Source organism: Mytilus californianus, unplaced genomic scaffold (assembly GCF_021869535.1).
Source record: "Mytilus californianus isolate M0D057914Y unplaced genomic scaffold, xbMytCali1.0.p SCAF_11, whole genome shotgun sequence".
Lineage (NCBI taxonomy): Eukaryota > Metazoa > Mollusca > Bivalvia > Mytilida > Mytilidae > Mytilus > Mytilus californianus.
Genome location: NW_026262593.1, coordinates 12,919,329 through 12,938,626, shown reverse-complemented (window position 1 = coordinate 12,938,626; position 19,298 = coordinate 12,919,329). Strand labels below are relative to the sequence as shown.

Here is a 19,298-nt window from a genome sequence, read left to right as displayed (position 1 = left end):
GTAAACTAACCATTCTGAAAGATCCACCCCCGTTCCTCCACTTTGCCTCTGCACTTCAGTGTATGAATTTCTATTCCATTTGTTTTCTGTACATTTTCCAATGATTCTTTTAAAAGTCGTTTGGTTAGGCATGTCTTTCCAGTATTTTTCCGTCCAACAATTACCAGGCGAATCCCATTGCTTCTTTCTTCACCATCTTTTAAACAACTAAGATAAGTACTGACCGATTCGTGATCCAAGCGAGTAAGCACCTCGGGAATTAACCTTTTGGAGTTTCGTCGCTGTACATCTGTAAGCGGTGCCCTATCCCACAAGGAACTATAGCTATAATCTTTAATATAATACATATAAAAAAAGAAGTAAAAAAAAACACTTGGTAGTAAAACAGCGCACATCAATCAGATCCACAACATTTGAGCGGTTTTAAACCATTTGTAAGTGCACACAAAATTTCAAATGAAAAACTTCAATTAAAAAACTGTTGTTGTCGAATCCGTATATCTATTCACTTTTTAAATAAATTAACTCTTTTCAGTTGTCAAGAAAAATGTAGATAAGATGTGGTCTTGTATTCCTTGGATTTTGTGTTACAAGGAACCTATGAAAAAATATTCTTAGAATGCTTAGGTCATCAATAGTCGTTCTCTCATGAATCAAAACAGATACACTACATGAATGCAAAACGAGGGAGTCACAGTAAATTCTAAAACATGAAAAACCGACATAAATCGCCGAATTTGCAACTTTATGAAATAATTTTCCCCCGTAATACTACAAACTCACGATGAGTGTAATGACAGAAGGTTGTAGAATATCGAAAGTGTCCATCATAGGAAAATTAAGTCGTAGATACATGGATCTGCATTATTGAACTTATTACCATTTGATTTATATAAGGCCAAACGGTCACAGTTTAAGTCAACTATGACCATTTCCTATATAACCCGGCTTTGGCTATACTTTTTTTGTCCTTTTTGGTTTATAGCTCTTCATACTTTTAATAAGCTTTGGATTTTCAAATAATTTGGTCTCGAGCATCACTGAAGAGACATTGATTGTCGAAATGTGCATCTGGTGCAGAAAAATTGGTACCGTTTATGTTATTATGTCAATATGTATGAAAGCGCAAGAGATACAGATAAAATAAATGTTGAAAAATATTTTGGACATCTAGTCACAATTTCACACTTTTTGCGGAAAACGTACGACCGGGGTCGTCCCATCTAAAGCTTCAGAATTGTCGCAAGTGGTTATTTCTCAGAAAACCATAAGTCGTAGGGACACAGTGTCTTCACAATTTGATGTCTTGATAAGTGGCCTTTATATAGATAACACACCTATCTTTTGTCACCAGTAAAGTACCTAGCAATACGACTGACAAGAAAAAGGAGAAGAAAATTCTTTAGTTGTAGTTTAGAATAGGTTCAAGCAAAATTAAAGTTTTCCAAAATAATTTTGCAGATAGGGCTTAAGAGAATGATACATAGTTAGTTAAATATCATTATTTACTAAAGAAAACTCCTTCGTATGGCATTCAGTCAACACACAAATTGCCACAAAATTATTTTACTTTATCAATACGAGAGAATAGATAATTCAAAATAATGAATGATTATTTACCAGTTTTTTCGTTGACCTGAGCATGGCACTCCTGATATTCATATTCTTCCACCGATTTCTAGGGAAGAGACAATACGTTTTAGAAAGGAAACTCACAATCAAAATCATGAAAATCAATACGGGTATTTATTGCAGAGGTAAGCAATAAGACTGGTAATAGGCAAAACTAAATAAAAAATAAATATTAATAAAAGAACTTAGAATATATATGGTTAATATTGCGACATATTGTGGATCATAAAATAGACGTCTATGGAGACTTTTTCTAAGAAAAGTTAGCTATGAGTATAACAGTTATTTGCAAAATGAACTTAAAACCTTATATGTGTTTATGAATTCGAGCGATTTATCTCAACAGTCATGAATGACTTCTAGTACGAATATCCTATAACCCAATCATTACTAAATTTTCTTTTATTTAACAATTGGCAAAATATGCGAAACCTGCGTGCGCACACAGTCTTTTTCCGTGATGTGGCAAAACATTAAATGTTGTACTTGCAGCATTGTTTTTAAAGTAATTGTTGTGATACAAACATCATCTTAGTCAAATCTGTTGAAGGTGAAGGTTTGATAGAAATGTCAGACCAAAATGATGTTGTAGCTGTTTTAGTTACAATATATTCACATTTTGTCTTATTCATGCTATATATAAATAAGAAGATGTGGTATGAGTGCCAATGAGACAACTCTCCATCCAAGTCACAATGTATAAAAAGTTAACAATTATAGGTCAAAGTACGGTCTTCAAAACGGAGCCTTGACTCACACCGTTTATACCTGTTTTACTTGAAGTTTGAAAATGGCAACTTTCACGTCTATTCGTTTTAATTCTAAATGTTTAATTATTATTTTACAAAATACGTGCAACTTATCTTTGAGTTTTTAGATTAAGGATTTAATTGTTTATCAAAATTATGGTATACAAATATAAGATAAGATATGCAATTAGGGTTATTTTTTTGACTGAAATGACCGATATATTGTATTGAAAATAGACGAAATTTACCATTACTTGTTTTAGTATTTTCGGTGTTTTATGGGAGTTCCAGACTGATGCAAAGTCCGATATTGAAGGTGTCATCATATTATGTATTGCTAAATTCTTATAATTCCAAAGATCTTTTAGAGTACATACAATCTAAGACTCTTTCATCTTGCAATAGTATTAACACATTTGACTTTTCTACACTTTACACAAGTATTCCCCATTCCAAACTAAAAGACAAATTGAAAGAGTTGGTCCTGCTTCGTTTCATAAAAAAGAATGGCCAACGTAGATACAAGTATCTTGTCTTAGGGAGGAATAAATCCTACTTTGTAAAAAATCACTCTGATTCAAACAAAAAATTCACTGAAACTGATATTATCAAGATGCTTGATTTCTTGATTGATAACATATTTGTTACGTTTGGAGGACGTGTTTTTCAACAAACAATCGCCATTCCCATGAGAACCAACTGTGCCCTCTTCTTGCCGACTTGTTCCTTTATCCATATGAGGCTGACTGCATACAGAAACTTCTTAGGAAGAAAGAAAAGAAGTTAGCAGTATACTTTAACTTTACTTTCCGCTATATAGATGATGTCCTCTCACTAAATAATTCAAAATTTGGTGACTATGTTGAACGCATCTATCTCATCGAACTTGAGATAAAGGATACAATAGATACAGATAAATCTGCCTCATATCTTGACTTACAACTAGAAATTGACAATGAGGGTCGGTTGAAAACAAAACTTTACGACAAAAGAGATGATTTCAGATTCCCAATTCTTTGTAGCAACATTGCAACAGCACCTGCATATGGAGTATATATCTCCCAGTTGATACGATATTCCAGGGCTTATGTTTCCTTGACAGAGGTTTGCTGCTCATAGGGAAGCTATCAAACCAAGAGTTCCAAGTGGTGAAGTGAAATCATCCCTACGTAAATTTTACGGACGCCATCACGAGTTCGTTGACCGTTATGGAATATCTGTTTCACAGATGATAGCGGATATGTTCCTAATGTCGTAACTACAATCCGTCCCCTTTTCCCGAATGTGACCTACCGAATTAGACTTATTACCGGGTATGTACTAACATGAGCAATACGATGGGTGCCACATGTGGAGCAGGATCTGCTTACCCTTTCGGAGCACCTGAGTCACCCCCAGTTTTTTGGTAGGGTTCGTGTTGCTCAGTCTTTAGTTTTCTATGTTGTGTGTTGTGTTTTGTGTACTATTGGTTGTCTTATGGTCTTTATCTTTTTTAGCCATGGAATTGTCAGTTTATTTTCGACTTGCGAGTTTGAATGTCCCTTTGAATTACCCCAAAATAGTACTCAAAATAAAATCTGTGTGTAGCTTCAGATATGATAATACATTCATATTTAACAAGGTGTCGAACATATTTTCAATATAGTTACAAAGAAGCCTTAAAGAATTGACCATCCCGTTAAAAATAAAGGCGAAAGATACTAAAGGGATATTCAGACTAATCAGTCGACAACATACAAGGTCATTAAGTGCAAAAACAAGACGCTATTTCAACTGCATTGCAGGTCAACTTTTGCCGCATGACCATATACGTTTTTGGTTGAAATACAACCATCACATTGCTTGTAACAGGAATTGGTACCCACTTTTCTACTTTATTTATTCTTCAAGAAAAGAATATTAAACACCACTGGTACCCTATTTATATGCATTCCAAATAATTGCATTCCTGTAACCTGTACAATGACTGAATGGCTATAGATTCCATTGAGTGCAGGGGAAATGTTGGAGCACACGGAAATAGAGAAATAGACAAAAAAAAATTAAAAATGTTTAATAGTTTTCACTATTTGATTATTAAGAGTTGGTTGTCATATAAATTGCTTTTATGGTAAAAAATGATTAGCTAGAGTTTATTTCAATGGTATTAAGAAGCTCTATTGAAAGAGGAACTTTTACATGAATCTCAACTGGTAAGAATACAGTCTGAAACTTGTATCGGCTTATTTCAAGTTAATCAAGCTGATGAATTTAGCAGAGCAATCAATGTGTCTGATAAAGTAAGATTTATTCGGATACTTCACAATTCTAGTACATTGTAGTATAATATAACTTTAAATAATAAATCAAATATCTAAACAGCTAGAACAATCTCTTCGAATCACAATTCCTTCTTACATTTACATTCATCCGATCGCATATTACCTACAGTCTTTTCTCAAACGCATAATAAAAAGGCTCTAGATAAATGTTAACAACAATATGTTTTCACAATGATCTCCGGTACTTACTTGATCATCGTGCTTGAAATACGCATCAATATATTGGGGATCCACGTCATCATAAGTATCCTCCGCTAAATATCAAATGTATAATATTTAAAAATCATTTAGTGGATTTGATATTATTGACAGTCCTGAATCGTACAAATAAATTTATAAACACAGATAGAGATGCCATTTTCATAGCCATATGATTGTATAACAGAATTTTTGATCGTTTAATCATGTATTTTCATGTAACAATTAGTTATTGATAACTGACAGCCAGTTTGTGTTAGTTCCATACTTTGTGCTGCCTGATATATGTACATGTATTATTATTTATATTATGCCTTCCAAATGTCATGTCTGTTTTTTTAATTTCGAATTGACGAATGGAAAGACAAACTCATGACGGTATTTAATACACAAGCCTTGTACAAATGTTATAGTTCTGATAATAGAAATGGGAGTGTTTAGGTATAGTTAAATTTGGATTCAACTTCTTGATGACGTGAGCTTCTTTTGCAAGCTTTTTGTTTTCATTTATTTCATTCATTTTGTAAAACAAACGTATGTTTACAGCGACTGCAATTAAGAAATATACGCGGAGACAGGTAAACGGCTATTTGCGACAGTAAAACTACCGATGGACGTCCGCAAAGCTTCAAATACAATACAGTTATCTCTATTCTAATGCAAATAAACAAACCATTCAAATTGAGTCATTATTTCGGTGATAAATTTTTATTTAACGAAAATTCCGTCATCTCCATTGGCATCTAACCAAGGTGACGTCATAGGAATGTTTCCGGTGTCAAACGTAAACGCGGGCGTTTTATAGCTTCTTGTGCGCCTCATAGTGTAATACGAGTTGATAAAAAGAAGATTAATAGGTGCTAAATGTGAGTTTTTTGCTTATTATTGGAGAAAATACATGTCAATACATTCCGGAATTCAAAATGTCTTACTGTTTGGGATCTTTATTTGTTGCCTGAGAACTCTTAATCTTTCTAATACGGAATTTCATGTGTTTCTTATGTATGCCTCACTACAGGTATTGCAAACAACACAATTGATTAGATTTTCGAAACCACATTGGATATTGAATTTGGGCGTTATACATTTTCTATTTGACAAATTTTAGTTGAGATCCAATGTCAGCATGTTTACAAACACTAGATTGTTTAATGAACATCTGGATACTCTGTTAGAAAAAGGTTGGTTGACATAAAAAAAAACCCTAGTCAGTATTTGTTCAGGTTCTTAAACAAAATAAGGTTGCTTTTTGCTTTTTATGTTATAACTAAACGAAACTAAATATAACGACAGAAAGCAACAAATAAAAACCACTGAAATAAAAGCTCCTGGTTTGGGACGAAAATAAAAACGTGGTTGAGTTGAAAATTTGAAAATGGACCTTTAACTTATGCTTGATCGTAGAAAGCGCATGTGGAGGTATCAAATTTGATGACTTATCTATAAGGAATCATTAAATTATATTTATTATGCTTTACCATATATAGGAGACCTCAGAATCATTCAATCTGATTTGATATGATTGGCAGATGCCTGTCCGTCACTTGGATTCATTACATATGTTTACAAAAAGTTCAGGCACAAAAGTGGATGGTATCTATAAGTACATTTGACCTGCTAAACTATTAAGGCAATAGTGGTTTCAAGTTAGAGATAAAGGATATCGCTGAAATGAATGGACGTGTTCGTGAAACCAATATTGACTGATTACCTGGACAATAGGTTCTAAATTATATTTTGCAATGTTCTTCTACGTGAATGTTAGAAATTCTAATTTATGAACGAATGATGGACAGAAGGAAACAAATGCTTATATCACCCCCATATCACCCCTAGTTTTTGGTGGGGTTCGTGTTGCTCAGTCTTTAGTTTTCTATGTTGTGTTTTGTGTGCTATTGTTTGTCTGTTGGTCTTTTTCTTTTTTAGCCATGGCGTTATCAGTTTATTTTCGACTTATGAGTTTGAATAAAATTGAGAATGGAAATGGGGAATATGTCAAAGAGACAACAACCCGACCAAAGAGCAGATACAGCCGAAGGCCACCAATGGGTCTTCAACGCAGCAAGAAAATCCCGCACCCGGAAGTGGTCCTCAGGTGACCCCTAAATAAAATTGTGTACTGGTTCAGTAAAAATGGACGTCACACTAAACTCCAAAAACATATAAAAGAACTAAAATTAAAAAAAACATACAAGACTAACAAAGGCCAGAGGCTCCCTTTAGTATCTTTCGCCCTCTTTTATATGTGTTTGGAATACATAATTTTAGAAACTACTTTCGACCAACAGCAACAAAAAAATCAATAGGCCTATGTCATGTATTATTGTATTAGTCAAAGAGAAAACATTTGGATAGCTTGAAATAAAAAAAGTCTCTGACTTTGAGGGAAATATTTAAATGAAACAAACAGTCCACTAGCACATATTTTGTTATTGGATGATTGAATGGCACTTTACTAAAAGCTCTAATGTTTATGTACACCCAGGTATAGATGGCCTTAGCCGTTTTGGCCAATCTTTTTTTTGAGATTTGAATATTTGGCTCGCAATGCTCATCAACTTCATGTTGTATTTGGACCTTTCATCGTTTGATTCGAGCACCACTGATGAGTCTTATGTAGACGAAACTCACGTCTAGCGTAACAAATCAAATCAAAAGCCTTGTATCTTTGATGAGTTTTTGCTCCTTTCACTGAAAAGACAATATTCATTTCTTGAATCTGATAGCAAGCAAGGTAACAAAGATCCTGTTTATTACTGCACACTCAAGTCAATGAGCTGTAATAAGGTTTAATAAATAACATAGAGAAAATGGCGTCAGCATAAATTTAACATTTTACAGACTAAAAAAAGTTATTATAATGTCTATTGAAATTTTGCATAATGTATATGATATGGAATCACACAATATAATAGTTCAAATCAAATCAAATAAACAATTTACAATTTATCTTGAGAATAAGGATGCTATATCTGGCTTTTCCTCGATATGGACACATATGGTCGACTTCAAACTAGAATATAAAAACGTGATGATTTCATATTTCCAATTGTCAACTTTCCATTTCTCAGTAGTAACATACCCTCACCCCAATCGTATGGCGTTTGACTAAATGTGGATTCGGGTGGCAGGTGATGCATGCATATCAAGAGACGATTACATTGTCACCCGGTTTTGCTCCTTTGGAGTTCTTGCGATTCTCTTAGTTTTCAATTAGTTCCTTGATATGTGAGATTTAAACACCAGTAAGCTAAGGTTGTTTGAATTTATCAAGATGTAAATTCTAAAATATGTTACATAAAATTTACCCTAAAGACCAGCAAATCAAAAAGGATAGAAATTAACACTATTATAAAGGGAACGAGAGGGTAGGTTGAAATGTTTCTCAAATAATCGAAACAGTTGATCGTCGCGTCAACTTGAAAATCAAAATGATAAAGTGTTAACCATGTGAATACAAATCTTCAAGATAAGTTTACATGAATGTAAGTTAATGTAGGTGAGTGGAATTCAACTGACAGTCCAATGAGAATAAATATTACAAAACTTTGGTAAACAGAAAATAAGAAGCAGTAAATACAGATAACAAGAAACAGCAACGTAGTATTAATTCTGCAAAAACGGAAATTCTTTCTCAGTAATAAATCATTTATATTTGAATAAACATTTCAGGTAACAAAAGTCTTATATTATATACATGTATGAATGGAATTTATTTTGAAAAAAATAACATCCAACATATATTTATATATACATTGGTCATAAGTCAGTACATCACTCTGGCTGTCGGTTTATTGTTGAGTATGGTTGAAACTTGGTCGAGTATGGTCCAGACTCAAGTCCAAGTCGAAGTGGTTCAGACTCTATAAAATGGTTACGATCTGGTCTAGAAAAGGTAAAGTACAAGATCAGACTGCTCATTATGGTTTAGACTAGATTCTAATATTTATAAAAAAAAAAAAGTAAAATTCTGAACGGTAGAGTACAAATTCAGAACAGCCTAGTACAAATTTTTACCAGTTTACACTTGGTTTGTAATGAATAAGAATGTAATTTGATGACGATCTGATAACTTATAGAGTTGCTGGTTGATAGCTTCCTTGTATGTATGTGTATTGCGCATATAAATACCGTTGATTTCTTGTACAGGTAAACGTGGTGGTGGCAATGGTCTTCTTGGTGGCAATGGCTGAGGCAAGGATCTACTTAGTGGCACATTGCTTTCATCTGAAAAATAGAAATTGTTAAAATACTAGAATAAACAGATACCACAACAGTTTTACATGAATATTGTTTAGCAGTAATCACAAAGGCATGCACTTATATAAAGATATTAATGTATATAACCTTTTATTGTGGTAAAATTTTAAAAAGGTTCGGACTATGAACATATTTCATATAGGTAAAAAGGATATCAATTGATATGATGCTTCAGAGTTAGATATATAAACCACATAAGATGTTGTGTATATCGAATTAGACATAAAACTAATTACACATATTCAAATCTACATGACAATATAACACAATTAAAAAGGGGTGACTTCTTAACGGTACCTTCCATGAAAATGTACAACTACTGATCCGTTTAAATTGTTGATGGCATTATATCCCCGTTGGTATCATAAGAAATCAGAAGTTTTCAGCTGACATGAAATATGATTGAAGCATTCTTTTTCAGATGATATTATGTTCATAAAGACAAACCATGTTAGATATTGGTATGCTAACTTTTGACCGGACATAGTTGCTACAAAGGAGACATGACGACAGATCTGCTTCTGACAGGGATATGGGTTAAGATATTTCAGAGCAAAACTAATACTTGCTCTTAACCAGTAAATCTCTGATATACATTATCAGCGCACTCGTTACATGTTTTCCACATGAAGAAAGAAAGCTTAATTATAAAGTTTGAAAACAAAACTTTATAAATTTCATTCGTCCGAAGCGCCTTATGGTCTTTACCTTCATCAGGAAATCAGAACTGCTAATATTTGAAAACCAAGAATGTATTATAACCGAAACAGTTGACCAGCTATATGACTAAAAAGGAAATAATAATGATATCTACGGCCAACTTTGCCTGAGATAGTTTCTTAATACTTTTTAATTTATAAACTGATAATTAAAGAAAGGTTTGTTAAAAATTATGTCAGAACCGACGTTCTGACTACTGAGCTGATGGTGCATCGGAGACTGATGATAGTTCACCAGCAGCGGTATCGACAGAGTGCAGTTACAAAGTGGAAACAACAGTTTGTAAATGTCTTGCATGGTTCCGAAGCTCTTTTCAAGATTTACCCTCACGAGGAACGTTCAATGACGAATATTTCAAAGCCAAGGATGTATCTGAACCGAAATATTTAAAAAGCTATATGAACAAAAAGGATCTACAAATCCATATAAGGTCAACTTTGCCGTAGGTAGTTGTAACATTAGTATTTTCAATTATGTGTTAACTTATAAGCGAACTATTTACGAATGTTTTGTAATAAATCAAGTCAATACCGAAAAAGTGATGATAACCTCGGGGAATGAGAAATCAGCCATCAGCAGTATCGACCCAGTGCTGTGAAAAAAGAAAACAACACTTTATAAATTGTATGCGTTCATCAGGAACGGTCAAAATCAAATATTTGAAAGCCAGGGATTTGTAAGGACGAAACAGATGAAGACTTGTATGTCCAAATTAGACCTTAAAATAATAGCCATATCCATCTTAGGTGTACTTTGCCTAAGGCAGTTGGAACCTTAATTTCTTAATAATTTATGAATTTATAAACGGACAATTTTAGAAAGGATTGTTATAAATCATGTCAGTACCGAAGTACTGACTACTATACCCTTGCGGACTGATAGTCCATCAGCAGCGGTATCGACCCAGAGCAGTAAAATATCCCAAACAAACTGGCTCAAAATGATTTGACTTAACCATTACAAGAGAACGAATTATTGAAGATAATGAATTACTAATTACCAGTGTTGTCGTAGACCTTTTCATTGTACTCCTGATATTCATATTCTTCAAAGGATTCCTAGGGAATATACAAAACGTTTTAAAAATGACACTGACAATCAAAATCATGAAAAATCAATACAGATATTTCTTTCAGACATAATCAATAAGGTTTGCAAAGACAAAGAATAATAATAAATAATTATTAATAAAGTATACAGAATAAACATGATTAAAATTGCGCCAGTTTGTTTATCATAAAAAATAAAACATCTAGGGTAACATTTTCTAAGTAATGTAATCCTTGAGCATAACAGCTATTAAAGTAAATGAACTTTAAAAAACTTGAAGTTTGAAAATGGCACCATTTAGGCCTATTTCGTTTTAATGTTTGAAGTTTAAATTTAACATTACTATAAAATTGCAACTTATCGTTTAATTTTCAGATCAGGGATTTAATTGTTTATCTAAATAATGGTATGCAAATATAAGACCTGGAATAAGAGTTATTTTGTTCACTGAAATCACCAATATATTGTATTGAAAATAGACGACTAAGCTTGTTAATTAGGTTGTTTACTATTGTGTTTCATTGGAAAACATCTTTTCAAATGCTTGACATTTACCATTACATGAAGAAACAACAATGAGTAATATCACATATTTCTTGTAGTGTCCTCGAATTTGCATTGCTAATGTTGCCTAAACGAAAGAACTTAGTAGGTCAGCGGACTGATATAATTTTTATATATAGTTGAATGGGAGGACAATAACAGGCATCGTTCGGTTTAGAGAGTCATGTACATCTTGCGAGACTTAAATTGATCTTAAACTTTATTACTATATTTATTACAATTGAATAATTAAATGACAGTTGCGGTGATACCTCGGTGCGATATGGGAGTTTCGGGCTGATACAAAGTCCGAAATGGAAAGTGTCATCCCATAATTTGTAATTAGATTGATTGTAGGTTTCATTTCCGGTTTTAGCGCGATTCGTGTTACCCAGTCTTTAGTTTTTAATGTAGTGTTTTGTAAACTGTTGCTTTTCTTTTCGTCGTTTTTCATTTCATTGCAATGGCGTTGCCAGTATGTCTCCTAATTTCTTCGTTTTAATGGCCCTATGGCAATCACCAGTGTCTGAGCAGAAAGTTGATGAACCAGGGGTATGTCAAAGAACGTCTCGTCCTTTTTCTAAAAAGGTTCATCGGGAGGTACCAAGACCTTGTTGATTAATATTTCGTATCAACTTCACAAATAATACATGATGGTCTTGAAGTATAGATTCTGCGTACTGACGCTGTTTATCATCTTGATAACGTGTTAAAGTGTTCTTTTATTTGTCTTTATTAATATTACTTTTACTGTTTGGTCTGTTTTTGGTGATGTACATTTGGCGTGGCTCTGTACTTATGCATCCCGTCATTGTGTGTTGTTTGTATTATTTTTCATTTTTACTTGTGTGCTTTGTCCGTGTGACTTTTTATGTTTCTTTGATACATATGACGTGTCTCTGTACTTTAAACATCCCGCCATTGTGTTATTGTTCTATTATAATTTTTGCATACTTTGAACGACAAAATTATTTTATATCTCTACCTGTGTGACGTTTACATTCTGACGTCAAACACACGATTCTACGCCAGAGTTAATGTTAAAATTACGATTCGGTCCGAGTGCTTAAGATCCCTCGATCCTGTATAGGTTGATTTGGCATATATAAATGAGATACAAAAATAGGTAGGCAATGAACGGGGTTGTTGGATGTGATATATGCTTTTTTGTGCTTCTTTGTTAAATATTTGTTTGTTTTTGTTGTGATTAAGATTGTGACACGGTGTTGACTGCTGTGCCCCTATTTTGACATTTTTGCCTATTGTGTCTGTTTGTTTTGTTCACGCATCGTTGTCAATGTGATGGAATTTGATGCGACTGTCATACAAGTGAGAGGTTTAGCGCTATAAAACCAGGTTCAATCCACCATTTTCTACATAAGAAAATGCCTGTTCCAAGTCAGGAGTGTGACAGTTGTTGTCCATTCGTTTGGTGTGTTTGTGCTTTTGATTTTGCCATTTGATTGGGGACTTTCCGTTTTGGATTTTCCTCGGATTTCAGTATTTTTGTGATTTAACTTTTTGTGTACATATTAATGGCAGATTGTTTATTCCAAAATAGTACTTAGAATAAAATCTTTGTGCGATTTCTTATTGAATGATACAGTGTCGGAATAATTTTTAATTGAAAGCTTATCCATATAGGTTAAAAGTTCCAGAAAGTTAAATTCAAATTTAACAAAGTCAGTTAAAATGTATTTGATGTATTTACTTAGGAGCCTTGAAAAATTGCCTTTCCATATAAGTGCAGAAATAAGACAATTTTGTCAACTGCATTGTAAGTTAACTTTTGCCGAATGACCATGTACTTTATTTGGTTGTAATGTAACGATGGATTTGTAGTAACGGGTACTGCAACCAATTTTTTCTAGATTGTTTATTATTCATGAAATGAATATGGAACACCACTAGTACCGTGTGGAAATTGCATTACATATAATTGCGTTCATGTAACCTGTAAAGTGACTGAATGGCTATGGAATGAGTGCAAGAGAATTATTGGAGCACACGGAATTATATGATAAAAAGTGACATTGAAATTTTTTAATAGTTTTTATCATTTGCTTATTCAAAAATATATTGGCATATGAATTGCCATGAAAGTAAAAAACATAATAATTTAACCCTATTTCAATTATGTTTCAACGATTATATTTGAAGCACACTTTTACATGTATCACAACTGGTAAGAACACAATACGTGTCTTTTGTAATGATCTTTTCACATGCAAAATTTCGAATTCATCAACACTTTAAAACTTTGAGTAACCGTTATTTTTAATTTTCTCGGCTAATTTCATCTAAAGTAAGCGAATAAATCAATAACGGTAAATTAAAATCTATTCTGACAATTCATTTTTTACTATACTAGTTTATTGTACTATGATATAACTGTAATCAATAAATCAAATAGTAAAACTGCAAAACAATTAGTACGAATCACTTTTTTTCCTAGCGTTTAAAATCAGCCGATCGCAAATTACCTTCAGCCTTTTTTCAAATGCATAATAGGAAGGCTTCAGATAAATGTCAACAAAATAGTGTTTTCGATATGATCTCCGGTACTCACTTTGTGTTTTGAAATATAACAATACAATGAGTTATCGATAAAAGAAATTCCTTTTCTGTATTACTTACATATTCTTCTTCCTGATTGTCGATGAAGTAAGCATTGTCATCATAGGGATATTCCGCTGAATATACAAAATGTATAATACTCAATATAATTTTTTTGAATTTGATATTATTGACAGGACTGAAACAAACAAATGTATGTAACAAAAACACAGAAAGATGTCATTTTCGTAGCCTCATGTCAAGGGATGCTTTGTAAGCTTTTGTGATTGTTTGTTCTGGGTTTGTTTTACATGTTACAATAATCTATTGTTAACTGACAGATATTGGCAATATTTTATTCGGCCTGATATAATTCTCATTATTTAAATTATTCCTTCAAAATGTTGTTTCTATTTGTTTAATTTCTAATTGAAGAAAAGAAAGACTCAATCAGGACGGTATTTCATACGCGAGCTATGTACTATTTTCGACCGCCAGCCTAACAAAATCAAAAGAACTGTTTCATGTATTATTTTCTCAATTTTAATCAATATATTTTCATTTCTGATCAAATTTCATTCAAATGGAGAAAAACAACAATTGGATAGCTGAAAACACAGTATCTGTTGCTATTGAAAGCTTTAAATGAAACAAATGTAAAAAATATACAGACCATTAGCACATATTTTGTAATTGTATGATTCAATAGTACTGTACTCAAACCATTTACCTTTATCTTCCATAGGTAAAGATGGCTTAAGCCGTATTTGGAAAATGTGGGTTGGTATGTTCGTCAACTTCGTGCTTGTTTTTGGCCTTCCATCGTTTGATTCAAACGCCACTGATGAGTCTGTAGACGAAACGTGCGTCTGGCGGAACAGATTAAAAGCCTGATATCTTTGATGAGTTTTTGCTCATCCCAATGAAAACACACATTGATTTCATAATTCTGATAGGAAGCAAGGTAACCAAAGATCCTGTTCTATTACTGCACACTCAAGTTTGTGCGCTGTAATAAGGTTTAAAAGATAAAAATTTAAAAAAACCCAAAATACCGAACTCCAAGGAAAATTCAAAACAAACGGAAAGTCCCTTATCAAATGACAAAATCAAAAGCTCAAACAGGTCAAACGAATGAAAAACAACAAAAATGTACTAAACAGTAAAGATTGATAATTAACTAAGACAAATAAAAGAATACTATAACACGTAATTAAGATGATAAACAACGTCAGTACCTAGAATCTATACTTCAAGACCATCATGTATTATTTGTGAAGTTGATAGGGTAGGGAAATTGATAATTTCAAAATTAAAATCGTCACGAAAAGCTTGGATTGATAATGGAAAGAACATCATCAATATATCTGAATGTGAAATTAAATGATCTTTTATGTTTTTGTTGTTGACAAGTGTCTGAAGGAAATCCGACTCAAATGAAAATAAGAAGAGGTCGGCAAGGAGAGGCGCACAGTTCATTCCCATAGAAATGCCGACAATTTGTTGAAAAATTCTACCTCCAAATTCAACAAATATGCTGTCAATAAGAAACTCCAGCATACCGATCACTTGTTCCTCTGTGTAGCATGTTTTACTTTTTTGTTCACTATTAACAAAATATGCCGTATGGTATCCCAAAGTAATAAATTTATAGCGTATGCTACCATTTTTATATTGAAAAGCATTGTAGATTTTTTTTCTTTTAGACGATTTTTCAATTTCACATAGGGAATGGTGGTATACATGGTTGAAAAATCAAACGTTTTGATAGAATTAATTTCAGAGAAATATCGAGATTTAGAATTATCCAGAAGTTCTTTAGCGGTTTTTAGAATCCACAAATGATTAATACCACTACGTGAGTAAAAAGTTTCACAGTATTTCTGAAGACCCTCTTTCACTGCGGACAGAATTTTTGTCAATCTAATGAAGAATTCCTTTGTAGAACATGCAGATGAGCCGGCAATGTGCCGTTGTTTTACAAACAAGATAAGTCATCACATTTACTGTTCAATGTAATGTTCATTAAAGCCATGACGGACTTATGATTCGCCAAAATCTCATACTTGTCAAATGATATGTTTTTGTATGTGGGATTACCTGAGTGTTTTTAAAAGACACTCGTAGTAGTACAATTTACATATAAAGACAATATTATTTGAAGCTTTGTCCGCAGGAATAACAACATATCTATAGAGGAGAGATGATAGACATTTCACAGCTTCTTTGTGTCTAAAAACGGACTTTGGTTAATCATTCACACAGTTTATCAACTTATGAATTCGACGTTTTATAAGAGACCTGATTGTTTTGACCCATTCTGACAAAGTGTCAAAGTGTCCAGTTCAACTTCTTCTCGTTTAGCCCATGCTGGCGTAGTCCTTAATGAAATCCATAATTATTTTGAAGTTATGGTTACAATTGAACTGAGGACCTTTCGGAGATGTTCATGTTGAATAATGTTTAGATCCCCAGAAATAACATGGCCAGATGGACTGTAAATATAAGGCGAGCGGGAACAGTCACATTTTTTTAGGTATTCTTCTAAATCAAGGTCCTGCAATGCTTGCGAACATTTTACGAACAAAAATCAATTATCAAAGCATCTCTATTTACATAATGCATATGATGTTGATATACAAAACACTATAGTTCACATAAATTTTTTTTAAAAGTTCACGAATCATCTTTAGATTAAGGAAACTATAGAAACTAGAAGGTCTGCTTTATTTTTTGTATTTCCTTGATATTAACATAGATAGACGACTTCAAACTAAAATCTGTGATAATGTCATGATATCAACTTTCAAATTGTAAACTTCCCATTTCTCAACAATAGCATACCCTCTGCCCAATCGTATGGCGTTTATATATATGAATTGATCAGTTAACGCTCGTGCATGTTCACACTTTACGGACTTCATTAGCAGAGGCGTGCTCCTTACACAAAAATTGATCCAACAGGGTTATGAGGAACAATGACTGGATTCGACTCTCTATACCTTTGACCTTATTGATTAACAGATACAATATGTCTGTGTCTCAAATCACTAGCGAAATGTTTTCACAGTCGTAGATTTTTTAGATATCAGAAAATTTGTCTTATTTGTAGTTCTTCCAAATGGTTCTTATTCCCGATTGTGACATTTTGATTGAATGATGATTAGCATGGCAGATGATGCATGCATATCAAGAGAAGCTAACACTATCGATGCACCCGTTCTCGCATCTTTTGGAGTTCGTACAATTTCTTCTTTTTAGTTTGTTACCTTGATTTGTCTTTTTTATCGTTTGAACATCGGTAAACTAAGGTTGCCTGAAATTATCAAGATATAAATTTTATGACGATCTGATACCTTTTAAAGTTTCTAGTTGATAACTTCTTACGTGTGTATGTGTGTTTGTGTATTAATAAAAGTTGTACTATAGGCAAGTAAATACCAATAATTTCTTCTGCAGATAAACGTGGAGGTGGCAAGGTTCTCTTTAGTGGTAATGGCGGTGGCAAGGATCTTCTTGGTTGCACTCTGCCCACAACTGAAAAATAAAACTTTGAAACTACTAGAATAAACCACAGCAGCATTACATCAGAATCTTGAAATTGTTTTACCAATAATCACAGGCATGCAATTAAATAAAGATATTAATAACGCAACTGTTATAAATACGATGCGAACACAACGCGGGAACGTAATATTATATTGTAATAGGTATGGATTATTTACCATTTCACTACTAAATTATATCAGGCTATTAATGTATTTGCTTGATTATATTTCATTTACATTTGCTTTATTCTATCAAGTATTTACATATGGAGCAAGGCTGACATCTAAGTTCCTATATTTATATACTAGTAACGTTGGCTATAATTTTGCAATATTATTCATTTTGAAAGAACTTATTCAACATTGATCACATACTTGGATGTTATCAGATTTTCACCAAACTATTCTTATGAGATAAATATAATTGAAGCAGACCAGGATTATAGTATCCAACAGTCATTCTACCACACAAACACAAACGTTTCTCGTTGAAACAACATTTTACGGAAAAGAGTTGATTATGTAAAAAAAATAACCAACGTGTTTTGACTCTGTCCGGAAATTCACGCACCGGTGCACTGTACAAGAATTATAGATACAAAAGAAAATAAGTATTGTAAAACAAAAAACAATCTGTGCTTTAATTGTCGTGGTACGCGTCGTGTTAACGCATGTTACTCTACAAATGTATACCTCCATTGCAAGAAAGAAAACCCCTCATAGTAGCTTATGGAATGAATCAATGGTCGGTAAAAAAAATGCACGTGTTCAAATTCGAACTTTCGTAAAACAAAGCGGTAAACTTAAACACATATATTCTACTAAATTATCACAATCCGTAAATATCATCATTGTAAATGATCATTTATTTTTTAACAAATATTTCAAAAACAAATTACTGACAGTCTATATGAATGGGAAATGATTTAAAAAAAAAATCCCACATATTTTTATTTAACTCATTTAATCCCCCTGAACGTCAGTTTATTGGTTCAGAAGTGGTTGAGTATATTTCAGACTAAAGTCAATTGTGGTTCAGATCCTATAAAATTGTTAAGAATTGGTCACTGGTTGGTCTTGTGTGGACGAGACGCACGTCTGGCGTATTGAATTTTAAGCCTAGTACCTTTTGTTAGCTATTATTCATGTGTTTCTTTGTCCTATATGTTCTCCCATTTATTTTTATTGTAGTCCTGTCATGTGATGTTGTCGTTTTGGTGTTGTGTTTGACGTTGCCATAAAAGCGGGAGGTTTGGCATGCCACAAAACCAGGTTCAACCCACCATTGTTTTCTTAAAATGTCCTGTACCAAGTCAGGAAAATGGCCATTGTTATATTCTAGTTCGTTTCTGTGTGTGTTTCATTTTAATGTTGTGTTTTTGTTGTGTCGTTGTTCTCCTCTTATATTTGATGCGTTTCCCTCAGTTTTAGTTAGTAACCCGGATTTGCTTTTATCTCTATCGATTTATGAGTTTCGAACAGCGGTATACTACTGTTGCCTTTATTTACTAAAAGTCAAATACTTTATAACAGACTGTTAGGTATCGTTTAGACTATAGTCGAGTAATATTGAGTAGGAACCTGTCCAATTCAGAATGGTCAATTGAAAATCAGTCCAATTCAGAAGAGTAAAGAAAAATCAGAACAGTCGAGTACAAAAACTGCCTAGTTCAGATTTGGTTATTAGTGAGTACCAACGTAATTTTAAGATGATCTGATAC

The 19,298-nt window shown here is 33.0% G+C and overlaps 1 long non-coding RNA gene across 1 annotated transcript; it reads right to left on the bottom strand.

The window, feature by feature from the left end:
- Window positions 1–14: 14 nt before the first annotated feature.
- Window positions 15–4,957, bottom strand: LOC127719582 (uncharacterized). The gene is made up of 3 exons (XR_007990383.1): window positions 4,892–4,957; window positions 1,621–1,678; window positions 15–331 (listed from the first exon to the last, which is right to left on the bottom strand). It is a non-coding gene; the product is annotated as an uncharacterized LOC127719582 (long non-coding RNA).
- Window positions 4,958–19,298: the final 14,341 nt, after the last annotated feature.